Source organism: Rhipicephalus sanguineus, chromosome 8 (genome assembly GCF_013339695.2).
Source record: "Rhipicephalus sanguineus isolate Rsan-2018 chromosome 8, BIME_Rsan_1.4, whole genome shotgun sequence".
Lineage (NCBI taxonomy): Eukaryota > Metazoa > Arthropoda > Arachnida > Ixodida > Ixodidae > Rhipicephalus > Rhipicephalus sanguineus.
The window spans coordinates 54,308,373-54,332,036 of NC_051183.1; the positions used below are offsets into that span (position 1 = coordinate 54,308,373).

At 46.5% G+C, this 23,664-nt stretch overlaps 1 protein-coding gene across 2 annotated transcripts in view; it reads right to left on the minus strand.

Annotated features, from left to right (window-relative positions):
• LOC119401917 (zinc finger protein 19) overlaps positions 1-23,664 on the minus strand; it is a 75,097-nt gene that overhangs the window by 15,780 nt on the left and 35,653 nt on the right. Inside the window, exons 1-4 of one of the 2 annotated variants that reach the window (XR_007417114.1) lie at positions 16,521-16,897; positions 11,838-12,033; positions 9,751-10,432; positions 4,125-5,246 (exon numbers count right to left, since the gene is read on the minus strand). The exons of the other annotated variant lie outside the window; for it this stretch is intronic. The gene's annotated coding sequence lies outside the window, so the exon portion shown is untranslated. Of the gene's footprint in view, positions 1-4,124; positions 5,247-9,750; positions 10,433-11,837; positions 12,034-16,520; positions 16,898-23,664 lie in introns of those variants that run through there. 2 annotated transcript variants of the gene reach the window in all.

Here is a 23,664-nt window from a genome sequence, read left to right on the forward strand (position 1 = left end):
TGGTCTACCTCATCGCGGTTAGATGTAGACAGGTTTTCCTTGATGAGGGTAAAGCAATGCAAGTAGACCTCGCAGGTGTTGCGAAGATCCTCAGCCTATGACAGTAGCTTCTGGAGGTAGGCAACAACAAAAAGAGCAAAGAAAAAGAATTTGCGCAACGAAAACGTTTTCCTCAGCAATCTTCTTTTTGTGAACACGTAAATAATCGGTACAGAATAATCGGACGTAGCCATGGGCCGCACGCATCGCGTGTAGTGAACAGCTAGACCTAGAGCAAGTCGAAACGTTTATACTGAACTGCGCCGCACAAATTATCTCACATCTGCGCAGCTGTCATGAATGCCTTTCCAGAACTGCTCACGGTTTAACATTTTATGACTAAGGGTGTCTAAGCGCTTTGGGCTGTAATATTTAATTTGTAGGCCGCTCTCATTGTCAAAACTAAGGGTAATGTCCGTCTGGCGCCACCAATGACCTCTGCTGTCCTCGACGTGGGAAAGCACTTTAGTAAAGTGGCAACAAAACATCATAAATTGGGCAGCTTCGGCCACCCATGGCTTAATCATGCCGCACCGCACGTTTTCTGGCTGTTGAAACGCTGAGGTAAAGGTCGAGATGATACAGGAAGACGTTATCTGCGACGCCGAAAACATGTGATAGCGGGAAGTGAAATAAATGGGTCGGAAATGATTGAGCTAACTTTTTACAAATGTTGTTTAGGCACAGTGTGCGTCGAATGGGGAAGATGGTTAGAGCGTACAATGCACGTAATGGAAGGGAAGCAAGCAGGCAGTGAGAAAACAACTGCATAGCAGCGCGCCTGCTGATTGTGGCATTTAGTTACAGATTAAGTTGGCCTTCGCTGCATACAGATGCTTTATTCTGTGTGCAAGGAGAGTATTGACAAAGTGACCTAAACCATGTGTTCGCGGTGTCTCGCGCGCTTCTGATTAGCGAATACTGGCGGGGTAAGTTGAGGTTGTAAGCTGCAAACTGCGTACGATTTAGCCCTTTAGAGAGCAGCAGCAGCCCACCCTCGCGCACGCTAGACACAAATAAAGTTTACGAATATATTTTTCTTGACGACAAGACACCAGAGCAAAGTTTTACTGTAGGAAAATAATTAAAACTAGATTTACGTGCAATGCAAGCTGATGACAACTATCAATCGCACTGAAGTGAGCACACACAGCAAGGGTAATTTTGGCCTGTTAAATGTCGTGAACAAAGCAAATTAGGACATACATATTAACACGGTGTTTTCACTGACATAAGCGCTCTTCAACAAAAAAAAAAAAATGTCATCAAAATTGAGGCCTGAGTTTTCTTATTTTTTGAAAATGTACTATTTTGAAAAAAACTCGCTTCTTTAACTATTTTCTTCTTATTTAGCGCTGCCTGTAGGAAAACGACCTTCCGCATAAATGTTGCAAAGGTTCCTTGGAATACTTGGAAAAAAGCATGGATGTAATTCACAGTAATGCGTATTAAAACCAACAAAAAAATTTTCGACACATCATTTATAGTTCGCGTTAAATTCGGCCGTGAAATCCGAGAACATTGCAGTTAACAAAAACAGGAGGTCCGCGCCGCCACCTTCAGATATTTTCTGGCACGCTGGGAGCGTTTCTTGGAAATAAAATTTTCGGTTCCGTGCACTTTGAATGTACCCACATAACATATAAAAAACCCAGGCAAAACAAAAATATCGACCGGACAGGCATGTTCGATCTCTCGTGGAATCACCCTTTAGAGGGCGGCAGCAGCCCACTTTTGCACACGCTAGACACAAATAAAATCTGAGAACACATTTTTCTTGACGAAAAGCCACCAGAGCAAGGTTTTGCTGCAGCAGAATAATTAAAACTGCGATTTACGCACAATGCAAGCTAATAACAACCATCAGTCGCACTGAAGTGAGCACACACAGCAAGGGTCATTTTGGCCAGTTATATCTCGTAAACAAAGCAAATGAGGACATATGATATTAAAACCGTGTGTTCACTGACATAAGAGCTCTTCGATAAAAAATTGTCGTCAAAATTGAGACCGGAGTTTTTTTTATTTTATTTTTTGAAAATGTACTTTTTCGAAAAAACTTGCTTCTTTAACTATTTTTTTCTTTTTTTGCGCTGCCCGTAGGAAAATGATCTTCCGTATAAATGTTGCAAAGGCTCTTTTCTATAGTTGACACTGTTTTCAAGTTTCTGTTTGAAATAGCAAAGGCGCCAAGGCGCCTCAAACTTAGGACCCTTTTTTGATTTCGGCCGTGTTTGCCATTTTTTCACATTTTCTTCTTTTTGAGGACGGCATAAAAAAGCACGGGTGTAATTCACAGTAATGCGTATTAAAACCAGCAAAAAAAATTTTCGACACATCATTTATAGTTCGCGCTAAATTCGGCCGTGAAATCCGAAAACATTGCAGTGAGAAAAAACAGGAGGCTCGCGCCGCCACCTTCAAATATTTTTTTGGCACGCTGGGAGCGTTCCTCAGAAATAAAATTTTCAGTTCCGTGCACTTTGAATGTTCCCACATAACATATAAAAAACCCAGGCAAAACAAAAATTGCGACCGGACACGCATGTTCGATCTCTCGTGGAATCACCCTGCTGCAGGATTGGGCTTTGCTATATCCTAATGAAATACGGCAATCACATGGTTTCCTCTTCATGTATAAAACTCATATCTTCCAATCTCAGCTAGAAGAATGTGCATTGTCACTCATACAAGTAAACTGTTCACTTGGACGTAATTAGGGTGCAAGAATAAATAGACGTATTCATGCTAATCATTGGCAAAAGCAGTGAATAAATAGGAACACTAAGAGCACATATGTGACGATAAGAATGAGATGAGCAATTGCATGTACAGCCACGGTCACGTCTGTGTAGAGTGCGCGAGCAGCCGGTTGTTGCTCTGCGGGGCGACACCTTGAGGCAGTTTTGGGCTCTGACATGGTGTGTCAGGAGCATGCGCAACCTAGTAGTCAGGCTGACCACATCAGAGCCCGAAACTGCCTCAAGATGTCGCCCCGCAGAGCAAAAATCGGCTGGTCGCGCTCTCTACACAGACGTGACCACGGTTGTACATATCGAGGAACACCTTCTCTCCGCTAGCCAGACTGATAGAAGGGTCACTAACAAAGTCAATTAATTGCCTCCTTTGAGATGGCAAAAGCTTCACGTACCAAACGTGCGTCACACTGCTTCTACTGATACTCTTGATATGCATGTATAGCTGCTGATATTATCCTCGTCTTTGTGCACGAGCTTTTGGAGCCGCATCTTTCCAATCATTTCAATGCTTTTGTCAATGAGTAAGCAGCGAGAGTTTGAGCTTGTCGCCATACCCTCTCTTGTGAATGCGTCTAATTGTTCACGCACCCTGATACTTCCAAGTGCGCACAACACACTAGACCATCAATGAGTTTTATAATTGGCTACAGAGCCAAGTGTGCAAATTGATGCCGCTAATAACTGCAGTCCCAGAATTGTGTCAGTGTTGTCTACATGAGAATAAAAAAAAAAAATCTCCCGCGCTTTCAATAGGAAGCTCTTTGAGATAGGACGCAGCACACACCAGTGAAATATTTATATTTGTTATTCGTATATGTTGTCATTTCACGTTTTTGCAAGTGTGAGAAAGTCACGCCCTTGACGTGTATCTCAATCACTAAACAGCGTCTGCATGTTCGGGTGAACGTCCGCCTCATTGCGACACTTCCGTCTACCTGCCCCAGAAACTTGTAACGAACTTTAACCACAAACGGCTGTCATATCAAACAAAGCAAATAATTTGCAACGCTTATGCCATGCAGTTATCACTTTCCACATGGTACATAACACACGCCACACCAGATTACTTCAGACAGCAGTAGATGTGCAGACGCTGCGCCCCCGTAACTTTCCCCTTATTGCTAAGAAAAGTTGTCCGTGAGTGTAAGAGTAATAAATTGTTGCCATGTGGCACAAGTAAGGAGCCAAGAATCTCGAAGCGCTGGCTTGCATGATTGAAGACAATAAGTGTTGTGCGTGCTGTGAGAGTTAAGGCGCTGTAAGCATCGAGAGGCTGGCACAGTATGTAAGAAAATATGACATGTGAAAAAGCACATCAAGGCACTATGAAAGGAAAAAATGACAGTGAACTTTACTGCACAGCACAAAACAGTCACTTGTATCCAAGAGAGAGTGCTCATCATTTTGCAAATGTAGATCTTCCAGCTGAAGACAAACCCCTAGATGTAGATAGACAGAGTGAATTTATTAGAAGGCAGAGAGGTCGGCCTGAGCTTGAGCACTCTAGCCTGCTACTCTGCACAGGGGAAAAGGGGAACGGGGAGAAAGGGCAATGAAGATGATGATGGGGACAGGAAGACTCTAGATGTAGGATTACCACGAAATCTGTGACGTACGCGTGCCACATTACAATGTAATTGTAAAGCAGTGCGTGCAAGTCTTCAATTTGGTTCAAACTGAGCCCGGCATTACCAACGTTCAACTTAGCATTGCCACAAACTGTACATACAGCACCTGCACAGAGCTGTGGTTTGGCTCTAAGACCATGGATTAAAAGGAGTAACTGTGGTAGAGGAGAGTTGAACCTCAAAGCTCGTCCTTGGTTCCTTCAACATACAATAATTCCGATAAATTCACGCCGTGTTATGGTAACATCGCTACCTAACAAATAATGTCCAAATTACAAAATGTGATTGCTATATTGTCACCTTTCTTTTCTACAGTGCCAAGACTCCAGTTGTGGTGTCACGTTTGTAGAACAACTGAACCTCTTTAAGAGCACGGGAAGCATAATTCAGTCTGTTATATCCAATATTCACTGTAGCAGTAGAGATAAAAGTCATCTCTCACAAATGGCAATCTAACTCAAACCAAAATCCTAGTACAAAAATCAATTATTCTATACTTCAACTATTAACAGGCAATCCTTACCAGTGACAGCACTGATTTATGATCACATGAAAAAGCGTGGGGATGAACCTACATTTTGCAGCAGAAGTTCAAAAAGCATCTTCAGTCTTCCAGATCACACTGTGTCGAGCTGGAGACTGTGGAAGGGCGCAACTCAGCCTGTGTAGCTTCAGAGATGGTCTCATGGTATGTGGCCTTGTGAGCAACCTGTACTTTAATGAAGCACTGTGCAAATGCCTCAACTCTTTGCTTGTCCTTCGGAGGCCCTGTACCATCTGAACTGTCATTTACGCAGTCAAAGGGATGCTTCTCTTGCCCCTAGACACAGGGAGAGATAAGTGCGATAAAGTTAGTAATGTAGTACAGCTGAATTTCAATACAAGTTATCAGCAAGAACAAAATGTATTCATCTAAAGATTTTCTCACTATTCCAGCATACCAGATATACATCTATACTGAACATTGAATGCATCGACGTTCAAATTTGACTGTCCAAAGATGGATTCCGCTCTTCAACCCGGAGTGGATTCTCCAAGACCAACCGATTGTAAAAGAGTTTGCAATGGGCCCCTTTAGCTGGTACCACTGCACACTTCGGTTATGCATTTGAAGTTGTGAGGCCAGTGAAGTGCTTAACAAAAACAGTTTTTCAAACTGCCTCATTACTTCTAGAACATTACAAAAACAACAGGTGGAAATGCCCAGCACCACAATGCAAACTAAACAGAAAAATCCATCATACTGCGGTGACCTCAAGTGGGCCAGTTACCTCCACGAGACTCTGCTACACGCGACGCAACCTGGAACATATGGATTAGAATGCAAATTTTTCAAGTTGCCAAACACTCTACCATATGGTCTGGGAATGTAACAAGAATACACAGACAACGCCTATCCAATCACCTATGGAGGACCAGTGGGAGGCACCGCTGACAAGCCCACATTCCGAGGACCAGTTACCCAAGCCTATCACGTCAAGTTCACGGCTACCTGGACTGAGGTGGCCACCCATTTCCAGGCATAAACAGCCTGTTCAAGGAAATAAAGTTTAACTAATTCTATTCCTTTCTCTCTGTGAAGGAGTTTGAAGAAACTAAACGGATCATGTTGGCATGTCGGAAAGAATTGTCTCCCTGCCAATGCTCGCTCCTATTGCTTGAACAGGTGTTTAGAAGTGGCATTTCTTCAGCAAAATGATATGAAGTTATTTTCAATTGTTATTTGCCTCATTGTTCCACATCTAAAACTCGTCGCAGAAAGTTTGCGTGACTGTGAGATTGCAAGGAAGCCTGGAAAAACTTAACCAGCAGAGTATGCATTGCTCTGCAATTGTGTTCTAGATTTGGGATTACCAAATAATAATTTTTTTTTGCAACAGTGGAAACAAACATGTGTGTTTTTCCCTCAAAAGTATGCACAATCTGTTTATGCAAATATATACATATACCGCATCAAATGAGGTACACTTAACGTATTTCTGCTGCAATGCCAGGCGCATTTGCCCGTGCACAGAACTGTAATGCTGAGTGAGTCAGTGGAGCGTGCCGGTGCACCTACTTCACTTCACTGTTGTTTTGCAGCCGAACTGACCGCACCTCAGCAAGACACACTTGTATTGAAGAAAAAGCGAACTTTATGAAGTTTCCTGCGTGGCATAGGACACTACATCTGTGCAGAGCGGTGCATGAACGACGTTTTGCTAAAAGTGTCAAATACAACCTCTAAAGCCGCAACATCGCAGCAAACCAAGAGACCTAGCACGCTTCAGCCACTTTCAACAACAAAGGCACCGCTTGAGTGCTTTGCGTGGCAACCCACTACTAATGCTAGAAAACACCATACACACTGTTGGTGGCAAGACAGAGCTGATGCGCACGGCACGAAACTGAACCTCCAGAAAAAGTTCGCTAAGAAACGCAATCCAATCTGAAGCCAATACTACCCATCATTCTCATGGTGGTTGAATGATCACAGCCACAGAATGCTGTCTAGCTTTTGAAGCTCTATGCACGTAGCGAAGCTATAGTTGGATACAACTTAAGAAGTCAGGAGAGGCCCCACCCAGACGACCGAAGCGCGGCAGCCGATTGCCTCCGCGACTAAAGAAATAGTCCCACTCATGATGTCAGTCCCGAGTGCGCGCCCATTGGTGCAGACTTGTGTTCATCTGCCTTTGAGGAGGAAATGACGCCGACTTCTAAAGTTGTATCCGACTGTAGGCGACTGCAAAACATTCTTTTTGTGATGAACCCTATGTGAGGAAGCCCACGTTTCTCTTTCAATTGCATTGAAAGTTGGGCTAGTTGATAAGGTGGCATATTTGGTACGGCATGAAAACGACGAAGATTGAGTAAAACAGAAGGGACGTAGATGAGCGCCGACTCGCAACTGAAAAAATGTATTTGAAGAACACATGGACGTACGGCCGAAAAGCGTATCAATACAGCACAGAGGTGTTAAGAAAGTTGGGAAACGAAAGATTGCGTATCACCCAACGGCACACATGCTGAGCAAGTAGACCAACTCCTTGTCCGCTAGAGACAATAGGGAGCTTTCGAATAGCATACACAAAGCTTTGCGTTGGCTTTTCGCGCAACTGCGCATGCGTCGTACGCTAACCGCTTGCGGGGTCTCGTTAAGTGACGGAAATAGCGGGCCGCAAACGCTAACTTGGCGTACGCTATTCGAAAACTCCCTAATGACGCTTGACTTAACGCATGCATCACCCAATCTGTTATAGGAGTATTGACACGAAATTTAAATATTTTCTGATTGTTGCTCGAAATAAGAACACTGGTGTCAAGAACCCTAAAAGAGTATCGTGGTGCCCAGGAATGCATTGAATATATTTTTAGTACCACTACCTGAAAAAAACGCTTTCGGTTTCGATATAAAGGGAGCAGTTTTGCAGTGACGTGTAAACACAGCCTCGCATCACGAGGAGATGGCATCTCGCCGTGTACTGGCAGCACCTCTGTCATCTGCTGTCAGTCGCATGTGGTGCATGTAAGGAAAGATAAGTGAATTGTTGTCCAGTGACTGCAACAGTGATTTCTGCGATTTAGGCTGCAGGCAGAACGCAGAGTTAGCGCAGTGCACTGCGTCGACTCATCGTGATAATGTCCATTGCAGTGGGGCTGGCTTGCAGACACTGGGCGAAGGAAACTTTAACTGCAAAGTGAAATATTTTATACGTGTTGTCTGGCGCAAATGTGTGCAAAGTGTTAATAATGCATGCCAAGAAAACTAAAAATGTGCTGTTTACGGTGCCTAAAAATTGTGCCAGTACTCCCTTAATGCGGAAGACCTCTATCACCTCTCTAGTTGTCTGGCAACTATGTCTTGACAATATCTTTGCATCGGCAAAAACAGGTGAGCAGCCACATGTGTTGCAATGGGATGCAAGATGCAAACTCTTGGGATTCTTGAGCGAATGATTGTGCACTCTAAGTGTACATTAATTAATGCATCGGCCACTCTGCCCCACGTATTGTGTACAAGCTTCCCACAAGTAAGTGGAATCTTGTACACAATACCATGCTTGCAAGGTGCAAACAAAGACGCATGCTTAATCCCACAGCCAGCGTTAGGTCACACGCAATGTTTCCTTTCCCAACCTTCTTAACCCTTCTGCGCACGTTGACACAGTTTTAACAGCGAAGCTGTTCTTAGTCAAGGCTTTCATGTCCGGGGTTGTGGTAGTGGTGATCACGTGGCCTCGCAGTGTGGAGACAGTGAGGCTCGGTAGGAAGGGGAGGGCTGCGTGTGCTGCGAGAGGCGAGGGCGGAGTATGTCAAGGGGTGATCCTTCAAGAAGTGCGCCAAGATGGAGTGACGGACAGGCGCAGTGGAGTGTAAAATAGCATATCAGTGGCAATGTTCAGGAGTTTGCGCTTTCAGAGTAGTGAACATTTCTCATTCTTCCAATGAAGAAGCCACCCAACGTGAGCGTCAGCGACAGCCGACGCGAGAACGGGCATGTCGTTGCCGAGCCAACTGCGATGTTCGCACAAGAGAGGCCGAAGCTAAGTGCCAGTGAATGGAAGACTTGAAAAATATATACAAGTATAATATGGCCTGATGAAGGACGGGCATAAGCTTTGCTGTTTCGACAGCGTTCGCGAAGTGGAGGTGGCTGGATGTCTTTTTGCTCTGACCTTCCAAGTGTTCTTCAAATAAATTTTTCCATTTGCGAGTCAGCACTCGTCCATGCCCCTTCTGTCTTATCCATCTTCGTCGTTTTTGCGCTGTACCAAACATGATCCTTTTTCACATCGCATCACATGTCCAGTGGCAGCACTGTGCATTTTGCATTAACTTATTAACATAAGCCGGGTCATGAGTGATTTACGCTGCAAGCGATGTACAGCCGCCCAACTCTATAAATGGCATGCGCGAGTGGCAACTTTTCTGTGCATTGGCGCCATACGATGGAGCCGAGTTGCAAACAGAGCGAGGGTAAGCGCATGCCCACAAAGCTCATTCAGCTGCACACATCGTCTGCTGGGCTGCTCCGTCTTCAGGACGTAACCCCATATCAGCGCATTTCAGACGAGCCACGTTCTACTGCTTATGTCATGGGTGGGGGCATGTGGCATATCTTTAAATGTTATTTCCTTGATTTCTAGCTGCAGTGTTAATCTTCAGAAAATAAAATGAGCCCAACTATTTGCCTACTCATGCTGTTTGTAGTCTCGGGCGAATAGTGAAAACTCAGTCGACGAAAACTGCGGGCCATTGTCGGAAACCACTTCTTTGGGAATTCCGTGGCCTGCGAAAATTAAGCTAATAAAATACGATGAAATGAAATGGAATGTACTTACTTCACCTTCTCGACTTTGTTGCACCTGCTCCAAATGAGTGGGCATGTAGCTCGCTGTCACCACATGAGCCAAATATGCAGTCGGGCAAACGGAGCGCTTGTGCACCGTGGTGGCCAGGCGGCTGCGAGCCTGCGAGTCCTCACTCAAGCCTAGGTATTTCTTGAGCACTCGCATCCTTGCAAGGCACTGGCCGCTATGCATGTGAATGTCCGATTTCGCAAAGAACGCTCTGCCGCAGCAGTTGCACACAAATGGCTGGACGGGCATGTGGTGGTGCAGAATGTGACTGCTGGATGGTCCAGTGCTGCTTGCCAAACGTGTGGCCACACAGTGGGCACTTTGCCGTGCCTCTCTTGCATGTGAGCAGTGAGGTGGTCCCGAATCGCGCCCCAGCTTGTCAAGTGCTCCGAACACAGGCCGCAGTGGAACGGCTCCGGCAACGGGCATGCCAGTACGTGCAAGAACAGGGCATCCTGCTCCTCGAAACTGCGCGAGCAAATGGCGCAGCCGTATGCATCAACTATAATGCACACTTTCCTGAGGGAAGGGTTTCCTCTATTTAGGTTGGACGATGTGTCGGCAGCCATCTTGATACGGCAGTCACCTTCCATGGTATCATCGACTTTTGCATGTCCCTGCACTGCACAGCTGGCTCCTCTTGAATTTGTTGGCACTACAGGCTCTGCCAAAATAAAACGGAAAGTTTAGTGCGCTATGATGAAAAAAATGGTTAAAAACTTGCAACCTCGCTAGCACACACACAAAAGAAGCATTGTTACGTTCATTTAATGCATGGATGCAACACTATTCCCGCCTAGACAGTTAGTCATTTGAAGAGCTTCTAAAACGAGATGAAGCTGTACTTTCAGCCACATACTTGGCCTGTCGCAAGAATAGATAATGTAACTAGAAAACAGGATATCACCAGGTCTGCAATTTTTATGAGACGTATAAGGCTATGTTGATGGCAACTGCTGGACTGACTGTGCAGGCTCTTTTATGGAGTTCTTGCAGTATGCCTTACGTTACAACACCTTCGGAAGGAAAATAATCCTCATGCTCATAGTCTATGCATCTGGGATATCTGAAAACCCCACGGGAACTGCACTACACAGCTCTTTCTGAACAGCCTAGGTGCAGTGTACTGTGCGATGTCAGTGCGATGAACACCAGTTGGTCAAAATTTCCGCAGCCCTCCACTACGCAGTCTCATAATCATATCGTGGTATTTTATTATATTATTCTTCAAATGTCCCAACAATATGTGAAAAGTCGGAATGCAATCCCAAGGCACAAACTGTAAAAGCACCAAGAAATCACGCACATATCTAAAGACTCTAAGACCTTGGGATCCTAGGAACCACTGCTGCAGGATTCTGTAGCAGCGAACATGTTGAAAAACAGAAGAGTGTAGGATTGGGTGTGAGGGAATGTCAGGAGGGAGGTGGGGGGGAGGGGTGCTTGTTCAGTCATTGGCGCATATGTCAAATCTCCCGAAAAGTGGAAGGGGGTGCTTGTTCGAGATTTTACGGTAAATCCATCAAAAGCACAAACGTGTGTTATTTTTGTTCAAACAATTTAACAACTTGTTTATACATTGTTACACATATATGTTTAGTTTTTAAGTTGTTCAGCAGCGTAACAGTGGCAATGTTTGTGCCGCTCAATGCGGCTGCACATACTCTCGACAACACATGCACATCGCTGTTGTGTAGTTCGCACATTTCAAATGGCAGAAATACTTTATTAAATAATTAATATCACTCACATATACTATTTTTAAAGCATACTGGTTTGATTACGTTTTCTCTAATCGTGAGTCGGAGCACATTGTGTACAACACGGCATGTTCGCACTGTTTCCGCTTCCGTTGCTCAATGGCCATCAGGATTTCTGTAGAGTTGTAGGCTGCTGCATTGACTCGATATGCTATTGACTCGGCGACTTTCAAAATGCCCATTTAGCAGCTCCAATTTGACCACTAAGTCAATGGACTAAAGGCTGGAAGGCCTTCCAGACACCTATGTGACATGGGTATAAGTGACTCTTTGATGACTGTGATGATATTGAAATGCATAAGGGTGTACCTTTGCCTTGCAGTGGCACTTTCGGGGTTGAGGAGGGCTTGTGGAAGCCTTTCAACTTGTTGGTCTGCATCCGTCTAGAGACCCTGGGAGTGGGTATATCATCCTGCGTCGATTTGGACAGGCCCATCTCGCACGACGTAGACTGGTTGTGGCACATAGCAGCATTGCGTCGCATGACTGTGGGTGGAACTGCAACCTAGCGCCGGGGAGCGTAACAAAGCATGCATGTATTAAACCTTAAAGGTGCATAGAGGAAAGTTCCACAGGTTCAACCTAAACCAAATAATTATCTGCCTTTCTTCGTTAAATGTTTGAAAGTTGACAGCTTCCATATCTATTTGCAGATATTCCTCTGCTTCATTGTACACTAAGAGGAACACACGAAAAATAACAAAGCTACAGCCATAAAGAAAAAAAAAGTGCTCAAGAACAAGTTCATACGAGTCATTCTCGTGTTTCGACGCCAGCTACAAGTGCTCAATCCCAATTCACAAGTCTTAACATAGCAAATTTCAAAAAATTTCAATGGACCAGTGTGGGCAAAATGCCCAAAATCTCTTTGAAGTTCATGACGTCACGCTAACATTGACGTGCTGAAGTTTCGGTGCAAAATGCAAACATGAAAGTTTGACCTTTATTTCCTTCTCTAATAATTGACCTATGATGGCGAAATTAATGACAGTAGAGTTGTGAAAGAACGATTTATCTGTATAAACTGATTTATTGCGTCACTTTAGTGTCTGTTCAAAAGCATGTGCCTCCCTGCTTTTGCATTCATGGATTCAGATAAACTACAAGTGGTACTTAATCATTTAGATGATTCCTCTGAGCACTGTTGGGACTCGCAGCATACATCTGTCCTTCTCAAATGTTTCTTCCAGACACATTGATTTAGCTACGTTGATCACCTTCTGGAATTCTGGAAGCATGGCGCATAGCACCTCTGCAGGGGGCGCAATGCGCCATGTTTTCTATATATGGGGTAGTCGAATAAATCTCTGGGCATTCGTTCGGTCAACACAGCTCCGAGTCACTTGTGTAGACATGCCTAGCATCTGTCAGCATCCTGCATCGTACATGGTGTTAGAAGTGGCCACCATTTGCTCTCTGTAATGGCGGACAAGCCCAACGCTGCGCTTGCCGGATTACCTGGACTCCAACAGCCATCGAGCATTGACTTCAGCAACTTAAGTGCATGGTCCACCTAACTGAGCAGTTCGAGGACTATGCCTATGCTACCGGAATGCACTCGGCCACTGACGAGGTTTGGGTACGAATGCTTCTTTATTGCATGGGTGTTCAAGCTTAATGCCTGCTAGCATCTTTCAACTTGCCGGCCGAAGAAGCTCTGTTGTACAGCATTGTGAAAAGCAAGTTCACCTCGTATTTCGTTCACCCGCTAAACGAAGTTCACGAGTTTTCACAAGTGGACGTAGCAAGCAGACGAAAGCGCGATGCTTCTTATTCCACGTTGCAAAACGTGGTGAAAAGATGCAGCTATGGCTCAGTGTCCATCGAGGATAGGCTCGTTTGAGACCGATTTAGCATCGGCTTGTGGAACAACTCTGCTGCACTTCTGACTTTATGCTGGACAAAGCGCTCCTGCATGCACGGCTGAATGAAGATGCCGAAAGAGAAAAACGTGAACGAGAAAATCGGGCACCTGGGTCAGTCGCCGTTGATGCAGCAAGCACAAGCCAGTGAAAAGACAGTCACGCAATAGAGCGTCAGGTTCAAGAGAAACCCCCCTTCGCCGACTTGATGCAAGGATCGTGTCACTTCTGCGGACAAGAAGTGCATCAGCGTAAACTTTGTCCTGCCAAGAAAGCGATTCCAAATTTCTGCAAAAAGAAAGGACACTTTGAAGCAGTTTGCTTAGCCAAGCAACATTCGCACAGTCGCATGCCATCGAGATGCATGCCATCAAGACCAGTTGGGAAGCAAAAGCTAAGTTTGTTTGGGTTCACGTGAATGGCATCCCACTCAAGTTAAAGGTCGACTCAGACGCAGAAGTTACCGCTCTTCCGAGCACTTTTTTTGGAGTACCGTCTCGACTAAAAGAACTGGAAGGTCATCTCACAGGTTCAAAAAATTATCCTTTAAATGTGTCTGGACAATTCAAAGCTACGTTGAAGTGGAAGAACCGCACCTGCGTACCATCAATGTATGCCATGGCTTCGCAGTCTACGCCTCTACTAGGCTACCCTGCTATACTCGCAGTGGGAGTTGTGAAATTCATCGACGCTGCACAGCGAGCGACCTGAAAAGCCAGCCAGCACTGCAAGCGACGCCACACTTCACCAGATAATCTTCGATGGACTTGGTACTGTAGGGGAGGCGTACACTATTCGTTTCAAGCCAAATGCCAAGCCATTTGCCCTCAGTGTACCTCGCAGAATTGCTATTCCTCTGTACAACCAGGTGAAGCAAGAGCTGGACCAGATGGAAAAACAATGGGTCATCAGGTGCATTACAAAGACGATGCTATGGTGTTCCAGTCTGGTCGCAGTTCTGAGGGCATCAGGCGGCATCCGCATATGTGTGGACTTAACAAAGCTCAACAAGGAAGTTCTCCATGAAAGGCATGTGCTCCAACGGTCGAATGGGTTCTTGGGCAACTTGGTCGGCAAGCTCACTCATGAGTTGACTCACTCAGACTCAGATCGGGTCGTGAGTCTGAGTGATTCTGGGTGAGTGATATTTTGGTGAGTCTGAGTCGGAGTGAGTCCAGCTCAGGAAAATTTTAGTGAGTTGGAGTCCGAGTGAGTCCACTTGAGGAAAATATTGGTGAGTCTGATACCAAGTGAGCCCTAAGCGCAAAATATATTTCTTGAGTGAGCTCCACTTTTTATTGCTGACCTGTGGCCCTATCTACTCATGTTCAGTTTTACTATCAGCCTTACACAGGCTTAACTTTATACTCGTCTATTCACATACATCTTAACACACTAGCATTCTGCACCATCTCAATATTTATTGATCGGAGGCATGAGTTGCGGGTGGGGGGTGCCATGACTTCCTCCCACAAGCTCTTCTACGGGAAGTTCATCATATAAACATCTCGTGCCAGTCACATATTTCATAAAAATGTCCTTACTGGATTGAAACCACTGATAACTCATATAAGACGGTACAAAATCAAATGGCATATCGTAGAGCACCAATTATGTGAGATATTGACGTTAAACAGCATTAACACTGTGATCGAAAAAGAAGTTTTACGTTAACGCACTCGTGGGTTGACTCACTCAGACTAAGGTCAAGCCGTGAGTCTGAATGAGTCCGGTTGAGTAATGAGCTGGTGAATTCGAGTCCGAGTGAGTCCAGTTGAGAACAAAGTTTAGAGTCTGAATCTGAGTGAGTCATGTTGAGGAAAATTTTGGTGAGTCTGAGTCCGAGTGAGCCCCCAAAGCAAGATATATTTCTTGAGTGAGTCTTAGTGAGCTCCAATTTTTTTGCCGATCTATGCCACCCAACCAACCACCAACCAACCAACGTTGGGGGCCCAGCTTGTTGTTCATTCATGGATCTCAACCTGAGAAATTGCACCTGATGTGAGAAACTCCACATTCTCCAACAATAAGGGTTGGAGCAGCCCTACATGGATAAGCAGGTAAAATGTACCTGATTGTTTAAGACTCCTACTCCAATTATTCAGAGACTGATAAACTACAGTGTACTTCAGCCCAACAAGCCATATGCAAAATGCAAATTTTTGTTTTGCACGGAGTACCACGTTGAAGTTCTTGGTGAAAATGGACCACAGTTTACGTAGGGTGAGTTTACTTGCTTCGCAATGTCGTATGACTCGCGTCACATCAAGCCCTCGTTTTCCACGTTTCGTGGACTCTCTAAGAAAGGTGTGCGAATGGTGAAACACACCAAGAAGATGAAGGAGGTGATTTCAACCCAGGAATCCTAAACTATTGCACATATACTCTCGAATGCAATAGTTCTGCCACTGAACTGCTAAGGTGTGGTCTTCCCTACTTTAATCCACCATGCAGCCAAATAGCTCGACCACAATGTGGGCAACCAAACGTAACACTTACAGGCCTTTAGTCAGGTGACATCGTTCATCTAAAGGGTGAGAAAGGATAGTCACCAGATGCGAGTGTGCTCAAACAGGTTTTGCTACAGTTCTACGGTGTTCTCAATAAACAATCACAGCATATCCCCGAAGTTAATGATGATGGAGCTTGCTCCAGAGTTAAATGCGGTAAACTATGAATCCTCTGTACACCTGCTCAATCATCATCATATAAAGAAGTGACACGAGAGTTGTGGTGTGATTGTATATACACATTATATACACATTTTTTATACTTTACATATTGATGCACTATATACACTCAAACCTCATTATAACAAGGACACATCTGTCACGAAAATAACTTCGTTATATCCGAAAATTCGTTATAAACGTTTATTTGTACCACTGTATCTATGACAAGACTATTCTTCGTTTACTTCGTTATAACCGATAATTCGTTATATCAGTTTTCGTTATATCGAGGTTTGAGTGTACACAAATTTACATATTGATGCAGTATATACATTTTGTTCAAGAGCTTCAGAATGGTCGAGATTGTTGTCAAACCACAAGCGGTCTCATACCTTGCAGCTGTGGCCGAAACTGCGATCTAGGAAATCGCGCTTAAAGCGAGCATCGGTGCCACCAACCTCGGGTAGCGCCCGCTTCAGGCGCTTGGCCGCTGCATCCCGTGCCCGTGCCGATTCGAGGTCCGCTTGCCGACGCTTCCGCGCTGCTTCTGCTTCGCGGGCTCTCAGCTCGGGGTCAACTTGTCTTTGCGCCCGCTTCGCTGTGGCCTCGCGGGCCCGTGCCGCCTCCGGGTCCGCTTGTCGACGAGCCCGTTTAGCTTTGGCATCGCGAGCCCTCGCTGCTGCTGCCGCCTCGGTGCTGGTAGTGGCTTGTGCTTGCTGTCGGCTCTGGCGTCTCTCTTCGGCCTCGCGAGCTCTCACCGCAAGGTCTTTGCGGCGAGCCCTCCTCGCTGCTGCCTTGGCTTCTTCGGGGTTCATGATGAGTAGCGGTAGCGAAATGCACTGAGTGATGTCCGGCGAAAGAGAAAGGAAGCGCGCAATGAGCGAGCACGCGCCCTTGAATTATAGTGCCTAGAATATACTATACTTGAATCAACAGGGAGCGCAGCTGCGCCTCTAGCGGGAGCAATGAGAACTAGCGTATACGGCAGGAGGGACGAGAGACAACCCCCCAGCAAAAGGAGCAAGCTCCTAAAACGGTGAATACAAAGGTTTTTCTGCACACGAATTCGAACGCTCTGCGGCGTGGCCTGCGAAATGGTTTGACTGATGCCAGCCAAGAAGCGCTGGGCGCTGTTGCCAAGATAATACCCCGGCAGGCACGTAGGCAAGGCCCCCCCCCCCCCGAAATTCGTCCGGCCTTCTATATTCCCGGGCAACTTTTGTTTTATTTTTGCCATGGAAATACTTTCTTTCAAACAATTAGGCCTTGGCCCCCCCGAAAAAAAAACCTGGCTACGTGCCTGTACCCCGGCATGCATTGGCAACATCTTGGCAACAGAACCTAAAGCTACGCAGCGCTATAGAGTCAATCAATCCGTTTCAGGACACGCTAGAGCACTGCACGGGCCCGGCCCGGCCCGCGGGCCGTCTGAAGCGTTTTCCGGCGGGCCCGGGCTCGGGCTTAAAAGTGCGGGCCCGGGCTTGAAGCCACGGCTCTGGGCCGGGCCCGGGCTTGAGGCTGCGGGCCGGGCCGGACTCGGACCCGCACATTAAAAGGCATAAGTCGGGCCTTCGAGCACACGCGAACGTTATGCATTGCATGGTCTAAGGTATTCGCAACTTTCACGTACCGTGGCGCCGCCGAGCGGTGGCCGCCGGAAGCTCTGTTGAGATTATTGAAATGTTGGACCCGCTTACATTCTAGTACACTGTAGACCCGCTGGAGTCGGCGAATGTTGCCACTTGTTTTGTCTCGTTTGGGGTCGTTTTGCGACGGTGTGCACGGTCTCGATAGTGGCGTGACACTATCGGTTCCTCAATGTGAACGGAAAATAAAAAGAAAAAGGCAATTGATTTTACTGCGGGCCTCGAGCGGGAGACAAAGCAGAAGCCTCCCCTTCAGATTAGCGCCTAGAAAAGCCGTGAGTGGTTAAGCGGGTTAAACTTCGCAAGCAAATAACCAAGGCCCATGAATGTACGCAGAATCCCATTTTGTGTCCGAATATGTATCTACTACCTCATATCACCTTTCTCGCGCTTCGTTCCTCAGCTCGACACAGTCGCTGTACAGACAGTACCAGAACTGATTAGGAATACGTTCCGCCTCTAGAATAAAATGAAAAGTCCGGTTTCAAAGCGTCCACCGCACCATTCCACGTCTGAAGTGGCTGTGAAGTGCCTCCGTGACCTTCACATCTCCAGCACTTTTTGTTCGGTATTACTTGCTGATGGCACTGTTTTTTCATCCCTGTCCCGTACGATGCTTACTGCACTTCTCAAACTCCGAAAGCATGGGATGATAACAGGAACGTCACATCTTAAACGTGAAAATTTCGTCTTGCCGCTGGTTTCATTCGCTGCTTGTCGAACTATTGTGGCATTCCGCTGTTTTTTTTTTTTCTCTTTTTACCAAGAAAGCGCAATAAAATCGTATTTCCAGTAATCGCACATGCCTGAAGTGGTTCTTGAGCTTCGGTCTCGAAGGGCAACACATTTTTTTTTTTCGTTTACTTACATTACTTCGCGCTTTGAAGTGAGCTGAGCAAGCTACGCAGCAGAATGCAATGCAAGCAAAAATGACATAAAGCAAGTCTCCGAGAATGTCTCTGATATTACTGAGAGATCTTTACTGAGACTCCTACTATCATATTGTGCTAACAGCACAGCGGTGGTTGCAATACGCTATTAAGCGCCGCAAGCAACGCGACGAGTGCGTTTGCTTTATTTACAATTGTGTGCATATTTATCTTCCTAATGAGGTACCGATCACGTATCCGACATTCCTTTACTTATTACAATATGACACCGCAACCCTGCTTTCACAAAAACATAAATCAGAGTGCAACCAAAGCGCAAAGAACTGAACTCTTCGCCAAACGTGTACATACCTAAAGCAGTCTGTAGCGGGCCGATAAATATTCTAGGGACCGTACCATGCCGTACCGATAATCTCAACGACCGCCATGTTGGATGTACAGTCGCGCCACGTATAGGCCGTGGAAGTTGCGAATACTGTGCCAAGCTGAAGTGATAGTGCAAAGAGCTGGCTCTTAGTAAAGCTTAGCAATAAAAATAGAAAAACAGTTGAAGTGCTATTTTTTTTCACCAGTATAGATATAGATTACGTTTCGTCTGCTGGACCAGACTTTGTCAAAGTAACAAGTACATCGTGATCACTATATATATATATATATATATATATATATACACACAATATTAATGAGAACTAACAGACAATAATGCCAAGGAAAGTATAGGGGATTGCCTTTTAGTAAGCTGCGCCGCGCGGCGCACGAGCCATGCCCACACAGAAACGGCTGCTGCGCCGCACGGATGTGACGTCATGCACCTTTCCGGTTCGGCGCTTCGTTTGAATAATAGTATATGGTTTGAATAGTCGGGAGTGTCTAGCGTTATGTCTAGACGTAACAATAGAAGCTGTGAAAGTTACGTCCAGACGTAAAAATGAAAAATGTTAAAGTTACGTCCAGCGTGACTACAATACAAAACCGGCTTGTTAAACCCTCCGAACTGATCGGCAGCTGTGGCGTAGTTAGCTAGCGCAGCACATGAAGGACGGGTAAGGTCGCTGGTTCGAGCCCCTTCGCAGTTTGTTTTATTTACTTTTTTTTTGGTCGCGCTACTATTGTTTTTACATTTGGGCCTCCTCATCGGCCTCCCGTCAGCCTGACTTGCTGCTGCTGGTGGTCCTGTCCACAGGCCCTTTGATGATGGCCCTCGCAGAATTGGCTATATTTATTATGATACAGTGTTTTGCGAATTAATGCTCTTAATCGGCGAGACGCAGGAGGACACGAAAAGTTCACATGCAGCTGGCTGCATCAGTTTCTCCGGCACACGCGTCAGGAATGTTGATTTCCACGGTTTATCAAAGTTTTGATGACAAAAAGGCGGACTGCAACGTAGCCACGCCGAATATGCAACATTTTTTATGTCGCTCAACATACCGTCACCACCTGACGAGGTAACCGGCAGGCCGCTTCAAAATACTGACGTGCCAAAGTAATGCTATAGGCGATTAGCACTTGATAAACGATACCCAAGGGCAAGTGCCAACTGCATTAGCCCATCTACCTACAAAACAGCTCGTCTGCCTTGCTGAATAACACGCACGGCCTGTGACAGTACGGGAGCATTTCCGTAGCAACGGATGAGAACGGCCGTATGTTTTCTCACTTAGCAAAACAGCCTGCAATGCAGTAGCTTTGGCCTACGGAGATCACGGGCTTCGTAAGTACACTTCGCAGACGCAGTGGGGTTTCATGCATGTGCGTCCGGACATTCACACGCGAACTGTGCAAAAGCATTTATTTCATCGTCGACCTTGCCCTTCGCGACAAGCAAAACTCGGCGGCAAGGACACTTTCACCTTCCACAACAACACGCTTGGCATTGCAATCTAGAAAATGCAGTACGTCCAACAACAATAATCCACACTTCACACTGAGAAACTTTATGGTGCACACACTCTGATGAAGCTACGGCGCGGTGGACGGCCGCGCTAGCTCCAACCTCCAGGATCAACTGGGCATCCAGCAATCCCTCCAGGCAACGACGACACAGGGTCTTCGGTCCTCCTTGGGGGCGGCCTAGGACCAGGCCACGAATTTGCCGGAGTTTTCAATAAGGTTGTTACCACCACCACAGCATAGAGAAAGAAAGAAGTTGCCGCAGCGCCCATGGCGCCCCCTGTATTTAAAATGCTTGTGATATGTGCTTAATTAACAAATATAAGCTAATTGACTCGTAAAACACCTGTTTAGTAATATATTTGTAAATTTAACGTATTATACAATAATAGTTTATACATTCAAATAGCTTTAAGTAATAATTTTTAAAGTGACGTCACTTCTGTGCGGCGCAGGAGCCACTTCTGTGTGGGGCTGGCTGCTGCGCCGCGCGGCGCAGGAGACGCTGCCTTTTAGTAATAAATGTAAGGAATTGTGAAGAAAGAAAAGTGGACGAAAAGATAGCTTGCCGCGGGCAGGGACCGAACCTGCGACCTTCGAATAACGCGTCCGATGCTCTACCAACTGAGCTACCGCGGCGGCCAGGCGGCCATCCCCCCGTCCACTTTATATATAAACGTGATGATGATGATGATGATGACTTGGGGCTATTCCCTTTATCGGGCGGGCAAGATTAATTTGCCCTAGCCAGCGAAAAAAAAAAAAAAGAAGAAACACACACACACACACACTCACAGCACCATAAATAAGTCTGTACGGCTAATTCACTGCCGCTGCGTCGCTCGCCACCACCGCACCAGCCTTGCTTTGGTGGTGCGAACTGCTGCATAGTTCACTGCACCAGCCGTTTCATCGCCTGCGTGCAGCACCGTGTCACTCGTGCGCGCAAACCCCAGTGCCTCGGGCAGAGTAGTGCCCTCTCGCTGGCGGGGGCACAAAGACGTACAGCGTAGCACAAGGTGGGGGATGGTTTCCTCTTCCTGCTCGCACACCCGGCATAAAGCCCTCGTGTCGTCGGTAGCTTCGTCGAATCGACGGCGGTACACAAGTGTTCGCAGTGCCCCAGCCCGCGCTTCAAACAAAAGGCCGCTACCCCCATTTGCAGGGGCGTAGCCAAGGGGGGGGGGGGAGGGTTCAAACGCCCCCCCCCCGAAATTTTTCAGTTTTGCTTGCGTATATATACACGCACACATACAAACGCACGCACGAACATACATAAAGTATTCGCAATGCTAGGGTGGCTAGCCACCCTAGCAATGCCCACGAACTATAGGTGGCGCGCCGTGCTTTTCAAGATGGCGCCAGGAGGAGGGTCAACCCGTTTGTTAGCATAGGAACAGATAGGACGTGCGGACGTACGGCCCGTGCCACTTTCATGAGCTGCGCTGAAATGGATATGAGACCAAAATACTTTCCCAAACCAGGGAAAGTGCTAAGTATACGCCACCTAATTATTTGCTGCGGTGTGAAAGGTTATATTTCAGCTCCGTTACCGTGCATAACGATGCTTTGCGAAATCCTGTGCGTGCTACATAAAACTGCATGAACTAGAATTGACGTGTGAGCTGAACGGCACTCCGAGGTAGTACGTGCCGAACCTGCCTGACAGATTTGCTTTCGCCAGCGAGTAGCTCCGTCGCTGCAGCACGGGACCACACGTTTAACGTGGTGATGGTTTGCAAACATAATACGCCGTCGTCATTACTTGCGCAGTCGGGATCGCGGAGTTACGTCTTCAACGGAACACGAGCATTTATCATCCCATTCATTAGCGCTTGTGTCACACCCATGCTGAGACTCTAGCCGTGTGCAATTCACTTCACTCGCACGTTGCAGGTTCTATCAGCACGATCGAAACATGAATATCGAAAGAATGCACACGTATGCTTTTCGCAACGTCGAAGTTAGCCGAGAGGCGTGGATTGTGGCCGTGACTGCACGTTCCATCGCTCTAACCATTTCGCTTCGCTAGTCGAGCTCGAGCGTGTTGGCGGCATGCGGCGCTCCATAATATCCCACAATAATTGTGATACATGCAACGCACAAGAGGAACTATGCTTTTATTTTGACCCGTTCAAGGATATTATACATTATATACAATCAAAGTGACTTACAAGCGTGAAAGAACGTTAACGCACGAGGGGACGTGAAGTGCAACTCGCTCCTCGTGAGTTAGCAGCTGATCGTTCATCGTCGCTATCACTCTCGGTGCTTTCACAGTCTTCTACGTCCAGTGGAAAAGTCCTCGTCGTGAAGATGGTTTCTTTCAACATCACTGCTGAAAGCAATCTGAAGAATTTCTTCCGCCGAACGACTTCGACCACTCCGCGTCACCACGTTTATTATTAGAGAGACGTCTGGGCGCGGGGAATATTTTGCTCTCAGACCGGTCAACAAGCAAATCGCTTGCAGTGTGCTGCCACCTATCAACAAACGTACAAAAACAAGCGGCGCAGCGGTGGCCATGAAACCCAACACACTGGCGAAGGACGGCGTGGAAGCGTTCGCTCCACGAAGGGCGTCGAGCAGACGCGTCCCGAATGATTGAAACGTCGCTCGCACGATTCGTACAGCGCTTTGCTGACAAAGGATAGAGGCCCTATTTTAATGTATCGCCAACTTGAGATCGCTCAGTTATACAAGAGCACATCGCGAGCCCGCGCAACCTCCGCGTACAGTGTTATGGGACTCATGCACTACAAGAAACACTGACCAATGCTATATGCAAGTAAAACAGGGTGAGCTTCAACTGAATATGTCAGACGATAACATTTAACTAACCTACGTGGCTACTGAAAGCCTCGCGAAGCTGATAGTATGTGTACGCTCTGGGCTAGCATTGAAAGCGCGAGTTGCCACGTATTTTCACGAAAACTTCGCGTCTCGCAAGAACGAATCAGATTTCTCGTGTCACGGAGGGCCCGGTTTGTTCACTGATTGCAGGGAACATGCAAAGTCGTAGTGTTTCTTTCTTGCCAACGCGTTAACACTGAGGCTAGCACAGCCGAACAAGGAGCGACTGCGAGTAGTGCTGCCATTTTGTCGTCTACTAACCCTCCTCGAGAGGACGCTCCTGAATTCCGCTTGGTGGCGCGACAGTCTAGGGGCATTGC